The 18850-nt window shown below is 39.7% G+C and overlaps 1 protein-coding gene across 4 annotated transcripts in view; it reads left to right on the forward strand.

The window, feature by feature from the left end:
• ZSWIM5 (zinc finger SWIM-type containing 5) overlaps window positions 1–18850 on the forward strand; it is a 187398-nt gene that overhangs the window by 63057 nt on the left and 105491 nt on the right.

Below are 18850 nucleotides of genomic sequence, written 5' to 3' on the forward strand. Positions count from 1 at the left end.
AGGCCGGGATCAAATCTGCAACCTCACGGTTCCTAGTCAGATTCGTTTCTGCTGCGCCACGACGGGAACTCCTGGAAGTGAATTTCTTATAGTCAGCTAGATCTTGTTTAAATGTTCTGGAGAATGTTGATAGCCTAACCTAGTTAGGTTCAGGCCCGAAGTTCCAACCAGGATTGTCTGGAATCATTTGACACAGATTCCAAGGTTAGTTCCATTTTTATTTTTTATTTTTTATTTTATTATTATTATTTTTTATTTTTCCCACTGTACAGCAAGGGGGTCAGGTTATCCTTATTATTTTTTAATATTTTTAATTTTTTTTTTTTTTTTTTGTCTTTTTAAGAATGCATCCACATCATATGGAAGTTCCCAGTCTGGGGTCGAATCCGAGCTGCAGCTGATGGCCCACAGAACAGCTAGGTAATGCAGGATATGAGCCATGTCAGTAACCTACTCCACAGCTCCTGGCAAGGTCGGATCCTTAACCCACTGAGTGAGGCCAGGAATCGAACTTGCGTCCTCATGGTTCCTAGTCGGATTCGTTAACCACTGCGCCACGACGGGAACTCCCTAGTTCCAATTTTAAACCAGTACGTATGCGCTCAGTGACCACTTGGGACTTGGGCAGTGTTCCATTTGTTAGTTCAGTTCTCGGAGTCTTTGGTATGCTGAGGGGCATCAAGTCTGTATGTTTTAGCTTGGGCTGAGCCCACGAGTTCATCCATGGTTTTATGGGGTTGTTCCGAGTCCCTCCATGTCTCTGATCTCCTTGGTACTTCCTGGCTCTCTGGTGCTCCTCTTTTCTGTTCTCCAGCCAGAGCTTTGGGTACCCGTTCGCCCTAGTACATGTAGACAGTATTTGACTGTGTACTTCCATATCCAGATCCAAGCAGTGTGAGAAACAGAGCGACGATAAAAACAAACAGGGTCGTTCTCACCCTCTTAGAATCAGGTATTTACCAAACAGAGAGGCAAGTTCTTTGGAGTTTTAGCTTCTGAGGAGTCCCATTACCGCAGGTGTTGCTGCTGCTTCCTTCTCTACCGTCGCTGTAGGATTGCTTGGGGGTTAGGATGAAAAAGGTTGGAGACAAGAAAGAAAAAAGTGAGGAATTTTTACACTCTATTTCTGAGCATTAGGGGTTCTCTTTACTTACTCTCTGAGTCGGAACAAGAGACCCTCTCCTGGAGCTTTCTCTGTGTGTGCCCCAGTGTGCACTGCTAGGTCTTTTGATGTGTTGAATTCAGGCTATAGGATACTAGAGAGGAAAAATAGATAATTTTGAATTCTGGTCTTACCCAATCTGCTTGCTAATAACGACTTCTCAGAATCCTCAAATACCACTCTATGTGCTCTGTCTAGGTTTTAGAGGTTTCACTAGGAGATAGAGCGAAGTGTTCCTCTCCAGAACCCTGACCATTTTAACCTAGTCATGCCTTTCTATTTTAAGTGCGTTCTTGTAGGCAGCATATGGTTGGGGTCTTTTGTTTGATTGTTTGTTTTGTTCTGTTTTTGCTGCGCCTGCAGCCTGCAGCAGTTCCTGGGCAAGGATCAAATGCTAGCCACAGCAGTGACAGCACCGAATCCTTCACTGCTAGGCAACTAGGGAATCTCTGGGTCTTGTTTTTTATCCATCCTAATACTCTCTGCCTTTTTATTGGGACTTTTTTCCTTTTTTGTCTTTTGTCTTTTTAGGGCCGTATCCGTGGCATTTGGATGTTCCCAGGTTAGGGGTCAAATTGGAGCTACAGCTGCTGGCCTACACCACAGCCACAGCAATGCAGGATCTGAGCCATGTCTGCGACCTACACCGCAACTCACGGCGATGCCGGATCCTTAATCCACTGAGTGAGGCCAGGGAATCAAACCCGCGTCCTCATGAATACTAGTCGGGCTCGTTAACCACTAATCCAAGATGGGGACTCCTTTATTGGGATATTTAGACCGTTTATTGAAGATTATTGATATGGTTGAGATTAAATCTACACAATATCATTTGTTTTCTGTTTGTCTTATCTATATTTTGTTCTGTTTTTCTTATATTTCTGCCTTCTTTTTGGATTATCTTTTATGATTCCATTTTATCTTTTTTTAAAAATGATTTTTTTTTTTTTTTTTGTCTTTTGTCTTTTTGTCTTTTTGTTGTTGTTGCCATTTCTTGGGCCGCTCCCACGGCACATGGAGGTTCCTAGGCTAGGGGTCGAATCGGAGCTGTAGCCACCGGCCTACGCCAGAGCCACAGCAATGCGGGATCCGAGCCGCGTCTGCAACCTACACCACAGCTCACGGCAACGCCGGATCATTAACCCACTGAGCAAGGCCAGGGACCGAACCCGCAACCTCATGGTTCCTAGTCAGATTCGTTAACCACTGCGCCACGACGGGAACTCCTAAAAATTATTTTTATTTTTTCCATCATAGCTGGTTTACAGTGTTCTGTCAATTTTCTACAGTACAGCAAAGAGACCCAGTCACACATACACATTCCTTTTCTCACATTATCCTGCATCATGTTCCATCATAAGTGACTAGGTACAGTTCTGCTATACAACAGAATCTCATTGCTTATCCATTCCGGAGGCAATAGTTTGCATCTATTAACGCCAGGTTCCCAGGCCATCCCACTCCCTTCCCCTCCCCCCTTGGCAACCACAGGTCTGTTCTCCATGTCCGTGATTTTCTTTTCTGTGAAAAGTTTCATTTTATCTTTTTTGTTGGCATATTAGCTGTATGCCTGTTTGAGGGTATACAGTATATACCAAGAGTCAGCAGACTTTTTCTGTAAAGGTCCAGAGGGTAAAGTTTTAGATTTGGTGGACTATACTGCCTCTGTTACCACTATTTGCCATTGTTGCCCAAGAGCAGCCAGAGACAATATGTAAGGGAATGACTGTGTCTGTATCCTAATAAAACTTTTAAAACAATTTTATTATAGTTGATTTACAATGTTCTGTCCATTTCTGCTGTACAGCAAAGTGACCCAGTCATACATATATATACATTCTTTTTCTCATATTATCATCCATCATGTTCTATCCCAAGAGATTGGATATAGTTCCCTGTGCTGTGTGGTAGGACCTCATTGCTGATCCATTCTCGATGTAATAGTTTGTATCCACTCACCCCAGACTCCCAGTCCATCCCACTCCCTCCCCCGAGGTATAGAATTCAAAGTTAAATTTTTTCTCTTTTTTCTTCATTCTTTCTTTCTTTTTTTTTTTTTTTTTTTTTGTCTTTTTGCTATTTCTTGGGCCGCTCCTGCGGCATGTGGAGTGGAATCGGAGCCGTAGCCACCGGCCTATGCCAGAGCCACAGCAACACGGGGTCCCAGCCGCGTCTGCAACCTACACCACAGCTCACGGCAACGCCGGATCATTAACCCACTGAGCAAGGGCAGGGACCGAACCCGCAACCTCATGGTTCCTAGTTGGATTCGTTAACCACTGCGCCACGACGGGAACTCCACTTCCTTCTTTCTTTTGTTTACTTTCAGAACTCTCTTCATTCTCTTCTGGCATGTATGGTTTCCATCAAGAAATGGGTCATCCTTTTCTTTGTCCCTCTGTATGTATTTTTCTTCTCTGGCTCTTATTAGGATTCTTTCTCTCTCTTTCTTTTTATAAAAATAAAACCTGTCTTGAGATATACTTCAAATACTGTAATACTTAACCTTCTAAAGGGGTGTATAATTTAGTGGCTTATGGTGTATTCACAAAGATGCACAACCGTCACCATGTTCACAAAGATGCACAACCATCACCATGTTCACAAAGATGCACAACCATCACCATGTTCACAAAGATGCACAACCGTCACCATGTTCACAAAGATGCACAACCGTCACCATGTTCACAAAGATGCACAACCGTCACCATGTTCACAAAGATGCACAACCGTCACCATGTTCACAAAGATGCACAACCGTCACCATGTTCACAAAGATGCACAACCGTCACCATGTTCACAAAGATGCACGACCGTCACCATGTTCACAAAGATGCACGACCGTCACCATGTTCACAAAGATGCACGACCGTCACCATGTTCACAAAGATGCACGACCGTCACCACTGATGGCAGAACGCTGCCGTCATCTGAAAAGGAAGCTCTGTGCTTAACAACAGGTCCTTCTAATACCCCCGCCCCCGGCAACCACTAATCTAACGTCTGTCTCTATGGATTTGCCTTCTCTAGACATATCATATATATGGAATGATAAAATATGTGGGTTTTTTGTGACGGGCTTCTTTTAGTTAATATGATGTTTCCAGGGTTCATTCATGTTGTAGTAGTATTTCGTTTCCTTTTATTGACAAATAATGTTCCATTGTATGGATTTATCCCATTTGTTTATCTGCTTATCAGCTGATGAACATTTGACTTGAATCCATTCCTTGGCTTTTGTAGAATAATGCTCATATAAAAGTTTCTGTGTTGACGTATGTTTTTATTTCTCTTAGGTAGATACCTAGGAGTGGGATTGCTAGGTCAATAGGCTAACTTTGTGTTTAACATTTTCAAAAACTGTCTCCTTTTCAGAACTTTCTAGGCTATGTTACATTTCCATCAGCATTCCACTTTCTCTACAAGCTTGTCAACACTTGCCGTGGGCTCTCTTTTAATTTTTGTTTTCCTGGTAGGGGTGAAGGTGGTATGTTGTGAGGTTTTTTTTTTTTAATTTATTGTTGTTTATTGTTACCACTACAAATACTGCAACAGTGCGTATCTGTGTGCGTGCCTCTGTCATTCGCAGATTCTCAGTGAAATCTCAAATAGTGGTTTTGCTGGGACATAGAATCTGTAAATTTTTTTTTCAATTCAATTTAACTTTTTTTTTCTGTTTTGGCCGTGCCCATGGCATATGCAAATTCCCCCGGGCCAGGGATCGAATCTGAGCCTCAGCTGTGACTATGCCACAGTTGCGGCAATGCCAGATCTTTAACCCACCGTGCCTGGCTGGGGATTGAACTTGTACCACCGCAAAGACAACACCGAATCCTTAGCCACAGCAGGAACTCCTAATTTAATTTTTACTTCTATTGGAGTGTAGTTGATTTATAATGTTGTGTTTGTTTCCTCTGTACAGCAAAGTGATTCAGTTATGCATATATCCATTCTTATTGATTCCTTTCCCATATAAGTTATTTCCAGTGAGTAGCGTTCCCTGTGCCATACAGTAGGCCCTTTTTATTTATCTGTTTTATGTGTAGAATGTATATGTTAATCCCAAACTCCTAATTTATCCCTCCCCTCCCTTCTCCTTTTGGTAACCATGGTTTTCTGTCTGAGAGTCTTTTTCTGTTTTGTAAGTAAGTTCATTTATATCATTTTGTTAGATTCCACATATAAGTGATATCATATGATAGTTGTCTTTCTCTCTGTGACTTACTTCACTTAGTATGATGGCATCAAGGTATTGCTGCAAATGGCATTATTTCTCTTTTTATGGCTAGTATTCCACTTGTGTGTGTGTGTATAACATCTTTATCCATTCATCTATCAATGGATATTTAGGTTGCTTCCATGTTTTGGCTATTGTAAATAGTGTAGCTGTGAATATTGGGGTGCATGTGTCTCTTTGACTTAGACTTTTTGTCTTTTCTGAATATATGCCCAGGAGTGGGGTTTTGCTGGATCCTATGGTAACTCTGTTTTAAGTATTTCAGGGAACCTCCATGCTGTTTTCCATAGTGGCTGCAGGTGGTGGCATTTCTTGAGGTGGAGAAGATTGGAGGAGGAGCAGATTTGGAGGGAAGCTATGTCAGGAATATAGGTAGGAGAAGGCCGAGGTTGAGATCAAGAGTATAGATTTGTGAAGTATGATGCGTTTGTGAGGCCTCTAAGTGGGGACATCAAGCAGGCAGTTGAATATAAGGATTTCGAGTTTAGAAAAATGTCTTAAAACTATAAATGTAAATAGCTCTGGGGGGAAAGTCAGTGTATAACCTGGGGCTTCAGTTTAAAACATAGAGTTCAGAGCACAGTTGAATAAAACATCCCAGCGCAGGTGTGTACTTCATGATCAGAAAACTTCCAGTCTTGTAGTTTAACCTTGGCTTTACTCTGGTTTAACAATAAATCAATCTAACTTTTCTTCTTACTTGTAAGGATGAAAAGCTAAGGAAAACTACTACCCTTAGTTGTTCTTCTACAGCTGGGTCCCACTAGAGGCTGTTTCTGTTCTGCTGCCCTAGCTCAGGTTTTGCTTGCTTCTCTGCATCTTTCAGCATCCTGCTCTTTTGCTCTTTTCCAATTTAAACCAAAAAGAAAGGAAATGATTTTGCTTACGTATGCACTGTTTTCCTAGGATTACCCTCTCTGCCACTTTTTCCAGTCTAGATGGAAATTCTCTCTTGAATTCTTCTCTGCTGCTTCCTGTCCTTTGAAGGCTGGAACTGTAATAAAAGCTAATTGGCATCAGACACAAAAGATTATTCATTAACTTTTCTCTAAGACCTACAGCTCCTTCCAAGCCTGATTCTAATTTTTTTAAAGGACCCGTCACTTTCTTTTTTTCTGAACAGACATTTTAGAATATATTTGAACAGAGCATGCACAATTTTTAAACAATTGCTTTATATGCCATATTTAGTTTGAAAGTTATTTTGCCATAGAAACAATGTTATAAATGGTTTGGTTTCCCCAGCTAACTCCAAAGCCTTTTAAACTTGTGTCATAGCAGTATTTTCAGTTATAATTGATAACAGCTATACCCTTGTTTCTTGGACACGGTGACACATTTCCAGCAAGCTATTGTAGTACTTCATCGCGGCAATGACTATACCTACAGGGCCCCCAAAATTTAACTTTGTGCACTAGCAGGATAGAATCATAGGCTGTATGAGCCAGAAGGGATTTTAGCGATAACACAGTTCAAACTACTTATTTTATGAGGAAGAAAACTGAGAGCTAGGAACCTAAGTGACTTCACCTTCGTGGCATCTTCTTGCATCACTGAAATTTGCACATGTTGATTCATCTGGTTAGAATTCCATATGAACGTCTTAACATCCATCTAGATGCAGGTCTGTGAAACTTTCTGCATCAACCTTGGTATCTCGGATGTAGTCGGTTACTCCAATCTGTGTTCTCGCCATACATAGTCGACAGCTTCTACAGCACTAATTGGCTACAAGTTGCATGACCTTGTGTAAGTCACCAAGTGTTTCTGTACTTCAGTTTGTTCATCCATAAAATGATAGTAATACCTATCTTACAGGGTTTTTATTAAGACAAAATGAGTTAGTATATGGGAAAAGCTTATGACAGTGTTTGGTGCATAGTAAATGGATATAGCTACTAATACTGTCATAATGAATTGTGATTTTTTGCTTGAATGCTTGTCTTACCTACTGGCCTGTGAGCTCATCAGCTCACCAAATCAGAAATGTTCTATATCACTCATTTTTTTAAGCATTATATAAGTTTTTAATGAAACTTAATTTTGAGGTGATTGTAAATTGGTATACCCATGTTAAAAAATAATACAAATAATCCCCTGTGCCCTTTACCTAATTTCCCCTAGTAGTGAACCTTGGGAAACCATAGTCCAGTATCACAGCCAGCATATTGACATCGGTAAAGTCAAAATTCAAAACACTTCCATCACCCCAAGGATCCTGTACGTTGTCCTTTGATAGCTGTACTCACTTCCTTTCCATATCCCTCTCCAAACAACATCCTTAATCCCTGGCAACCATTAATCTATCCTCTGCTCCTATAATTTTGTTACTTCAGGAGTATTATATAAAAGGAATAACATAATATGTAGTTGAGCATAATTCACTGAAAATTCATCCAAGTTGTTACATGAATCATTTTAAAAATTATTGTTGTGCAGTTTTCCATAGTAGGGTTGCACATGGTAAACATGGTGTGGATGGCACATGGTATGGATAAATATAACAAAGTTTAGCTCTTCATCCGTTGAAGGACTTATGAATTATTTCCAATTTCTAGACACCAGGAATAAGGCTTTTTGGAACATCCATGTCCAAGTTTTTGGGTGAACATGTTTTTATTTCCCTAAGATAAATGCCCAAGAGAGCGATTGCTGGATCATACTGGATATGGTAGTTGCCTGTTTAGTTTTAGAGAAACTGCCAAACTGTTTTCTAACATGCCATACTATTTTACATTCCCACTACAGCTTAATAAATGATCGTTTCTCTACATCCCCACCAGCATTTGGTGGTATTGCTGTTTTTTGTTTTATACAGTCTGATAGGTGTATAATGATATTTCATCGTGATTTTAGTTTGCAGCTGGGAGTTCCCGCTGTGGCTTAGCAGAAACAAACCCAACTAGTGTCCATGAGGATGCGGGTTCAATCCCTGGCCTCGATCAGTGGGTTAAGGATCCAGCATTGCCATGAGCTGTGGTGTAGGTCACAGATGAGGCTTGGATCTGGTGTTGCTGTGGCTGTGGTGCAGGCCGGCCGCTACAGCTTTGATTCACCCCTAGCCTGGAAACTTTCATATGCTGCGGGCATGGCCCTAAAAATATGGAAAAAAAAAAGAAAAAGATGCACAGATGGCAAGTAAGCATCTGAAAAAAGGCTGCACATCGTATGCTATTAGGGAACTGAACATTAAAACAACAAGATACTACTGCAGACCTGTTAGAATGGCTGAAACCCAGAACACTGACAGCAAACGCTGACCAGGATGTGGAGCAACAGGAACGAACTCTCATTCGTCGCTGGTGGGAGTACACGTTCAATGACGTTGGAAATGTGGGAGAACGTTTCTTACAAAATAAAGCATAGTTCTGCCATACAATCCAGCAGTTGCTCTCATAGGCATTTACTCAAGTGAGTTGAAAGCTTATGTCCACATAAAAACTAGTACAGGAATGCTCATAGCAGTTTTTTCATAATTGCCAGGTTTTGGAAGCTAACAAGATGTCCTTCAGAAGGTGAGTGGATAAATAAACTTTGATACATCCATACAGTAAAATGTTATTTAGCATAAAAATGAAATGAGTTATCAAGCCATGAAAAGACAAGGAGGAACCTTAAATGCATATAAGTGAAAGGGCTTGTCTGAAAGGGCTATAAACTGTGTGATTCCGAACACATGACGTTCTAGAAAAGGCAGTGCTATAGAGACAGTTAAAAAATATCAGTGGTTGTCAGGAGCTTGGTGAGTGGTGGTGGTTGGGGAAGAAAGGGTGAAAAATTACTCTCTGTAATAGTGTCATGGTAGATACATGACATTATGCTTTTGTCAAATTCACAGACCTACACAACTCAAAGAGTGAACCCTAATGTAAACTGTGGATTTTAAAACAGACAGATAAATGTCAGTTGGGCATATTTGTGTTGGTCTATTCCTGGGTTCTCTACTCTTGATCTATGTATCTCTCTCTCCAGTACCATGCAGTCTTGATTACTATAGCTAGATAACAAATCTAAAAATGGTGTAGGAGTTCCCGTCGTGGCTCAGTGGTTAACGAATCCAACTAGGAACCATGATGTTGCGGGTTCAATCCCTGCCCTTGCTCAGTGGGTTAACGATCCGGCATTGCCGTGAGCTGTGGTGTAGGTTGCAGACGCGGCTCAGACCCACGTTGCTGTGGCTCTGGCGTAGGCTGGTGGCTACAGCTCCGATTAGACCCCTAGCCTGGGAACCTCCATATGCTGCGGGAGCGGCCCAAAGAAATAACAAAAAGACCAAAAAAATAAATAAATAAATAAAATAATAAAAAAATTTAAAAAATTAAAAAAATTAAAATGGTGTAGACTATTTCTTCCCAATTTATTCTGCTTTTAAAATTTGGTTTTACAGGTAACTATAGTTACTTGTGATGGAACATGATGGAGGATAATGTGAGAAAAAGAATGTGTGTGTGTGTGTGTGTGTGTGTGTGTGTGTATGAGGGAGAGAGAGAGAGACTGGGCCACTTTGCTGTGCACTAGAAAATTGACATGGAGTTCCTGTCGTGGCGCAGTGGTTAACGAATCTGACTAGGAACCATGAGGTTGCGGGTTTGATCCCTGGCCTTGCTCAGTGGGTTAAGGATCCGGTGTTGCCGGGAGCTGTGGTGTAGGTCGCAGACGCGGCTTGGATCTGGTGTGGCTGTGGCTGTGTTGTAGGCCGGCAGCTGTAGCTCCGATTGGACCCCTAGCCTGGGAACCTCCATATGCCACAAGTGCGGGCCTAAAAAGCCAAAAAAAGAAAAGAAAAAAAAGAAAACTGACAGAACACTATAAACCAACTATAATTAAAAATAAAAATCAGTAAAAAAAATTGGTTTTAGCTATTTTGGTTGCTTTCCTTTACATATAAAATTTAGAGTAATCTTGTCCATATTCATAAAAATCCTTGCTGGGATTTTGATGGGAATTACATTAAATGTGCTTAAGGAGCATTGACATCTTTACTGTGTTGAGTCTTCCAACCCAAGAACATGGACTCTCTTTCCATTTATTTAAGGTCTCTTGTGTTTTCTTTCATCAGTGTCTTACAGTTTGCATCATACAAGTTCTGCACATGTTTTATTTTTATTTTTTTTTATTGTGAATAGTATTTTATTTAGTCATTTGTTTACAACTGCATATGTTTTATTAGTTTACACCTAAGTGTATCTTTCTTCCTCCCTTTCGCCCTTCCTTCCCTCATTGCTTCCTTCCTCTCTCTCTTTCTTTCTTTGCCATGCCTGTGGCCTGTAGAAGTTCCTGGGCCAGGGATCGAACCTGTGCCACAGCAGTAACCAGAGCCACAGTAGTGACAATGCCAGGTCCTTAACCCACTGAGCCACCAGGGAACTCTCTTCCTTCCTTAACTTTCCTTTCTTTTCCTTTCCTTTCCTTTCTTCCTTTGTTCTCTTCTTCCTTCTTCCTTTCTCTCTTTTAGTGATTATAAGTAATACTGTCTTCAGTATTTTATTGTTTATTTGCTAGTGTATAGAAATACAGTTGATTTTTGTATGTTTATCATTTGTTGTGTGACATTGCTGGACTTATTTATTCACCATTACTTTGTGGAGTAAGAGTAGTGAGAGCTGACATCTCTCTTTGTTCCATATCTTAGGGGAAAACAATCTGTCATTATTAAGTACAGTGTGGGTTACAGGTTTCTTGTAGATGCTCTGTTATATTTCTCCTCTGTTTCTTTGTTTTTGCTGTGCATTTTTATCAGGACTATGTGTTGAATTTTGTCAAATGTGTTTTCTTCATCAGTTGATATGATTGGGTGACTTTTTTAGCTTGTTAATATGGTAGATCACATTAATCGATTTTCAGATATTGAATCATTTTCAAATATTGAATCAGTTTTGCATCCCTGGAATTAACTCTGCTTGGTCATGGTATATAATTCTTCTTTCTTTTGTCTTTTTAGGGCCGCACTTGCGGCACATGGAAGTTCCCAGGCTAGGGGTCGAATCCCAGCTGCAGCTGCCAGCCTACACCACAGCCACAGCAACATGGGATCCGAGCCACGTCTGCGACCTACACCACAGCTCATGGCAATGCCAGATGCTTAACCCACTGAGCGAGACCAGGGATCAAACCCGCATCCTCATGGATACGAATTGGGTTCGTTTCTGCTGAGCCACAGCAGAAACTCGTACCTGTCTCTGTCTTAATTGGACACTTAGGCCATTTATATTTAATGTATGATTTGTATGTTATGACTTCATTCTTTCATTTCATGTTTTAGTTTTCAGTTCTCACAGTTTTCCATTTCTTTCTTTCCTGAATGTTACTTGGTCATTTTTAGAATTCCATTTTTTTAATTTATAATTTCTTTTTAGTGTATCTCTTTGTATAGTTTTTGTAGTAATTGGTCAAGCTTTTACATTATACATACATAACTTATCATAGTCTACTGATGTCAACATTTTATCACTTTGAGTGAGACGGAGCAACCTTACTTCTCTTTACGTCTCATACCATCCTCATTTATATTATAATTGTCTTAAATATTTCCTCTGCATACACTTAGGAGCACATCAGACAGTGTTGTAATTTGGAAAATTCAACAGAAAGAAGGAGAGCCTTTTTCATTTGCCCATATTTTTGCTTGCTGCCTTCTTTATTCTTGGTGTTCCAAGGTTCCTTCTTTTGTCATTTCCTTTCTTTTTAGAGAACTTCCTTTGGGTAGTTTTTCAGTGTAAGTCTGCTGGTTATAGATTCTCTTAGTTTTGCTTCACTTGAGAGTGTCTTGACTTCCTCTTCATTCTTGAAGGATATTTTTTACTGTATATAGAATTCTGCTTTTACAGTCATTTCCTTTCAACAGTAGAAAAATGTTGTGCCACTCACTTCCTTCTGGCCTCTATGGTTCCTGATGAGAAATCTGGTGTCATTTGAATTGTTTTTCCCCTGCAGATAATGTGTTACTTCTCTTACTGCTTGTAAGATTTTTTTTTTTAAGAAGTCTGACTCTGATGTATCTGGATGTGAATTTCTTTGGGTATAATCTTGTTGGAAGTTTATTCAGTTTCTTAAAAATGTAGCTTTGTGTCTTTTGCCACAATGGAGGGTCCATCTATGTTGTTGCAAATGGGAGGATTTCTTTTTTAAGGATTTCCATCACACACACACACACACACACACACACACACACACACACCATCTTTAATAGTTGAACACATAAGGTTGTTTCCATTTCTTAGCTAGTTTTTTAAAGTATAGTTGAGTTACAATATTGTGTTAGTTTCAGATGTATCACAAAGTAATTCAGTTATATTTTTTTCAGATTGTTTTCCATTATAGGTTATTATAAGATACTGAATATAGTTCCCTGTGCCATACAGTAAATTCTTATTGCTTATCTTTTTTTATGTATAGTAGTGTGTATCTACTATATCAATCCCATATCCCAAATTTATCCCTCCCGCCTTTCCCCTTCAGCAACCATAAATTTGTTTTCTTTTTTTTTTTTTTTTTTTTTTGTCTTTTTGCCATTTCTTGGGCTGCTCCCGCGGCATATGGAGGTTCCCAGGCTAGGGGTCGAATCGGAGCTGTAGCCACCAGCCTACGCCAGAGCCACAGCAACGCAGGATCCAAGCCGCGTCTGCAACCTACACCACAGCTCACGGCAACGCCGGATCCTTAACCCACTGAGCAAGGGCAGGGACCGAACCCGCACTGTCATGGTTCCTAGTCGGATTCGTTAACCACTGCGCCACGCCAGGAACTCCCCATAAATTTGTTTTCTATGTCTATGAGTCTGTTATTGTTTTGTAAATAAATTCGTTTGTATTATTTTTTTAGATTCCAACATATAAGTGATATCAAATAATGTTTGTGTTTCTGTATGACTTACTTCACTTAGTATGATAATCTCTAGGCCCACCCATGTTGATGCAAAGGGCATTATTTCATTCTTTTTATAAAGCTGAGTAATATTCTATTGTATATACATACCACATGTTCTTTCTCCATTCATCCGTTAACACTTAGCTTGCTTTCATGCCTTGGCTATTGTAAATAGTGCTGCTATGAATACTGGGGTGGATGGATATTTTCAAATTAGAATTTTCATCTTTCCCAGGTGTATGCCCGGGAGTGGGATTACTGGATCATATGGTAACTTTATGTTTAGTTTTTTAAGGAACCTCCGTACTGTTTTCCATAGTGGCTGCACCGGTTAACATGCCCACCAACAGTGTAGGAGGGTTCCTTTTTTTCCACATCCTCTCCAGCATTTATTATTTTGTAGACTTTTTGATGATAGCCATTCTGACTGGTGTGAGGTGATATCTCACTGTGGTTTTGATTTGCATTTCTCTAATAATTAGCAGTATTGAGAATCTTTTCATGTGCCTACTGGCCATCTGAATGTCTTCTTTGGAGAAATGTCTGTTTAGGTCTTCTGATTATTTTTTGATTGGGTATTTGTTTTTTGATATTGAGTTGAGATTCCGATACTGAGTTCATATTAAGCTGTTTGTATATTTTGGAAATTAAGCCCTTTTTGATCATGTTGTTTACAGATACTTTCTTCCATTCTATAGAGTTGTCTTTTAGTTTCATTTATGGTTTCCTTTGCTGTGCAAATGTTTATAAGTCTGTTGTCCCATTTGTTTATTTTGCTTTTATTTCTATTGCCTTAAGAAACTGACCTAAGAAAACACTGCTACAATTTATGTCAGAGTGTGTTTTGTCTATGTCTTCTAGGAGTCTTATACTTAGGTCTTCAATCCATTTTGATTTTATTTTTGCATATGATGTGAGATAGTGGTCTGATTTTATTGATTTACATGAGGCTGTCCAGCTTTCCCAGCACCACTTGCTGAAGCGACTGTCTAGTCTTATCATATATTCTTGCCTCCTTTGTCAAAGATAATTAATTGACTCTAGGTGTGTGGGTTTATTTCTGGGCGCTCTATTATGCTCCATTGATATATATGTCTGTTTTGTGCCAATACTATGCTGTTTTGATTACTGTAGCTTTGTAGTCTTGGAAGACTTTGTCTGAAGTCTTGTATACATCCAGCTTTGTTCTTTTTTCAAAATAGCTTTGGCAACTTAGGGTCTTTAGTAGTTCCATATAAATTTTAGAATAATTTGTTCTAGTTCTGTGAAAAATGTTGTGGGTATTTTGCTAGAGATTGCATTAAATCTGTAGAGTATTTCAGGTAATATGGACATTTTAACAATATTAATTCTTCCACCCAAGAGCAAGGAATATGTTTCCATTTTTTATCATCTTCAGTTTCCTTCATAAATGCTTTATAATTTTCAGAGTATAGGCTTTTCACTTCTTTGGGTAACTTTGTTTCTAGGTATTTTATTCTTCTTCCTTTTTTTTTTTGGCTGTGCCTATGGCATATGGAAGTTCCCAGGCCAGGGATTAAACTCCTGCCACAGAAGCGACCTGAGCCACAGCAGTAACTTGATCCTTAACTCACTAAGCCACCAGGGAACTCCTGGTATTTTATCCTTTTTGATGTGATTTTGAATGGCATTATTTTCTTTTTCTTTGTGAGAACTCATTATTAGCGTATAGAAAAGTAGCAGATTTATGCATATTAATCCCATGTCCTGTGAGATTTTACTAAATTCATTTATTAGTTCTAATAGTTTTTTGATGGAGACTCTAGAGTTTCTATATATAGTATCATGTCATCTGCAAAGAGTGACAGTTTTGCTTACTTTGGATGCTTTTTATTTCTCTTTCTTGTCTGATTGTTGTGGCTAGGGTTTCCAATACTATGTTGAATAGAAGTGATGAATATGAGCATTCTTGTCTTATTCCAGAATTTATTAGGAAGGCTTCCAGCTTTTCACCACTGAGTATTATGTTGGCTGAGGGTTTGTCCTTTATTATATTGAGATTCGTTCCCTCTAATAAACTTGAGGGGAATCATGTAGCCTTCTGAGTTAATGTTTTCATTTTCTTTGGATAAATACCCAGAAGCAGAATTGCTGGGTATTTGGTAGTTCTACTTTTAATTTTTTGAGGAGCCTCTCTGCTGTTTTCTGTAGTGACTGCACCAATTTATATTCCTATCAAGAGCCTACAAGGGTCCTCTTTTCTCCCCCTCCTTGCTAATACTTATTATTCCTTGTCTTTTTGATAAGTGGAGGTTATTCTAACAAGTGGGGGTGATATCTCACTGTGGTTTGCTTTGCAGTTCCCCGATGATTAGTAATGTTGAACACTTTTTCATGTATTTATTGGCTGTTTGCATGTCTTCTTTAGAAAAATACCTAGTTAGGGCTTCTGATTTTTTAACCGGATTGTTTGGGGGTTTTGCTATTATGTTTCATGAGTTCTTTATACTCACCTCTTATCATATATATATATATATATATATGACTTGCAAGTATTTTCTTTCATTTATCGGGTTGCCTTTTCATTTTGCTGATGGTTTCTTTTACTGTACATAAGCTTTTTACTGTGATGTAGCCCCACTTGTTTATTTTTGCTTTTGTTGCCTTTGATATTGGTATCAAATCCAAAAAATCATCACCAAGACGGATCTCAAGGAGCTTATTACTGCCTGTGTTTTCTTCCAGAAGTTTAGTGGTTTCAGGTCTTATGTTAAGTCTTCGTATACAGTATAAGAAAGTGGTCCAAGTGGTCAGGAAAGAATGATCACCTTATTAGCATCCTTCTGGTTCCCTAAACACAGACCAGGTCACTTCTATCTCTGCGTCTTGATCATACCAAAATAACCCTTGTTGGCAGAGCGTCCATGCCTGCCCACTTGCATCTCTCACAAGCGTCGTATCCTAATAAATCTATTTCTTGCCTATCAGAAAAAAAAATAGCCCTGTCTTCCTCTGTCAGTCCAAATTCTCTTCGTCTCTCTTGACCAGTTCAAATCCCACTACCTCAAATGCCGTCTTCGATGACATCAAATTATACTGACTTCTCCCTTTGCTAGCTTGTTTAGCGTTTACTGTCTGTATTACACAATCAGTTAATTAATTCTGTCCCCTTTTTTTTGGCCACACCCACAGCCTCTGGGCGTTCCCAGGCCAGAGACTGAATCTGCGCTGCAGCAGTAACGATGCTGGATCCTTAACTTGCTGAGCCAGAAGGGAACTCCTACATTCTGTCTTGTTTGTTAATTTTACTTAACAGTTTTGTAAGTAATGTCAGTACACAAGACTGGTGCCCAGAAAAATAGTATTACAAAGCGTTAAAAGAAACAAGCTCTGGAATCAGACCTGGGTTCAAATACTGGCTCTGTTACTTAGAGCCAATTTGTTTGACACTTTTTATCCCACACAATTTGTGTGTTGAGAAAGTTGCTTGACCTTTCAGTACCTTAGTTTCTTCATCTTGTAAAATGGTAATAGTAATCCATATTTCATATGGTTATTTTAGGTTAAATGGCAATTACATGCAAAATGCTTAGACTAATGCTTATCATATAGAAACCACTCAGTGACAAATTATTATAGTTAAAACTATAACTTCTGCTACTGAGAATATAAAATGGATATATGTACTTTTTTCCCATGAAGTACAACAAAAACTCTAGATGTTATATATAAAACAAACATAAAACTCTGAAAAATGGGGAACAAGAGACAGACTGACTAGAGATGTTGGAACCCAAGGAATGACCGTGCCGTTGTGTTCCCTGGGTTTTCTTTTTGCTTCCTATCACCCAGACTTAGAAGCTGGCAATCCAGAAATGCCCATAGATGACAGACAACAGAAAGGCTGCAACAAGCCTGCCCCTCTAGTCAAAGAGTCAGGGAAAGGACAGCTGGTAAGACACATCACTGTCAGATAACAACTGCTCTACTCCAGACAGACGTCATAGAGAAAATGGTGACCCTCCTTCCACCAATCACCAATGCCAGCGGAGGCTGAGGCTACCAGTGCCATCCATCAGGCTGTACCAAGGTGTCCCCACCTGCACTGTGCCCTCCTCTCCCTGCTGGCATGGTGTCAGATGAAGCATAGTGGAGAGTCAGGACTTTAATCACAACCCAATGTGACATGACCACCATCCTCGCCACCTCAGCAGAGGCCACGTAGGGAACAGTAATGGGGCATTCCTGTCCTCTGTGCCAGCATGGTATCGGTGGAGGCCAAGAGGGGAACTTGAACTTCTGCTCCCATCTAGCAGTGATGAGGCAGCTCCCTTTCCTCCTGTTGCCATAGCAGTGTCAGAAGTCAGCTAAAACAGAAGGTTTAAATAAAATCTAGAACCTTATAACACCCCAAATGTCCAGGTTTCAACAGAAAATTATTCATTATACCACAAACCAGGAGATCCTCAACTTAAATGAAAAAGACAATCAGTACACACTACACCAAAATGACAGAGATATCGCAATTATTTGACATTCATAAAAGGAACCAACAGAAAAAATGAATAAACAATTATAAATACCCTCAAACAAATTTAAAAAATACAAACTCTCAGCAAAGAAGATGAAGATGTGGAGAAGAACTGGGAGTTCCCATTGTGGCTCAGCAGAAATGAACCCGACTAGTATCCATGATGATGCAAGTTCGATCCCTAGCCTCACTTAGTGGGTTAAGGATCTGGCGTTGCTGTGAGCTGTGGTATAGGTCACAGACACAGCTCGGATCTGGCACTGCTGTGGCTTTGGCGTAGGTCATCATCTTTAGCTCCAATTCAACCCCAAGCCTGGGAATTTCCATATGCTGAACCTGTGGCCCTACAAAGAAAGAAAGAAAGAATTGAATGGAAACTTTAGAACTGGAAAATACAACTGAAATTTAAAAACTCCATTTGATGAACTCAGCTGGAGAATGGAAGGGAGAGAGAAAATAACCAGTGGACTTGAAGAGAGAATAACGGAAATTACCCAATGTGTAAAACTGAGAAAATAAACAAAACAAAATTAAAAACAAACTCCAATATACCAGTCTCAGATAACTGCTGGCCTACAGCAAAAAAATATAAAATCATTGCGGTTAAGACTGGGAACTAACTATTGAAGAGGGCTACACCACAGCTCATGGCAACGCCGGATCCTTAACCCACTGAACAAGGCCAGGGATCGAACCCACAACCTCATGGTTCCTAGTCAGATTTGTTTCCACTGCGCCACAATGGGAACTCCTAAGTATTCCTATATTTAATATTTCAAGTGCTTAGAATACAGACATGGTTATTCCAAGTTGATGAGGCTGCTCTCTAACAGAGAAGATAGTCACATAAAGAAATATGGGATAAATGCTCTTTGAAAATGTTCGTTATAAACACAGAGAAGTGGTCATTTCCTGAGGCAGCCAGGGTAGGTTGCATCAAGCAGTGTCTGCAAAGAACATAGTGTTTAGGATAATACTAAATGGTGAAGTATAACTGGAGCACAGAGTAGTCACAGGGGATGGGACAGTGCTGGGAATTGAGAACTAAGAATTGAGGTTATATCTTGATGGACAAGGATATCACCTGTTCAAG

The sequence above is a fragment of the Sus scrofa genome, chromosome 6 (assembly GCF_054392235.1).
Source record: "Sus scrofa isolate SSC_HxYL_T2T_F1_AM1 chromosome 6, Sscrofa_HxYL_maternal_Yorkshire_Landrace_v2.0, whole genome shotgun sequence".
Lineage (NCBI taxonomy): Eukaryota > Metazoa > Chordata > Mammalia > Artiodactyla > Suidae > Sus > Sus scrofa.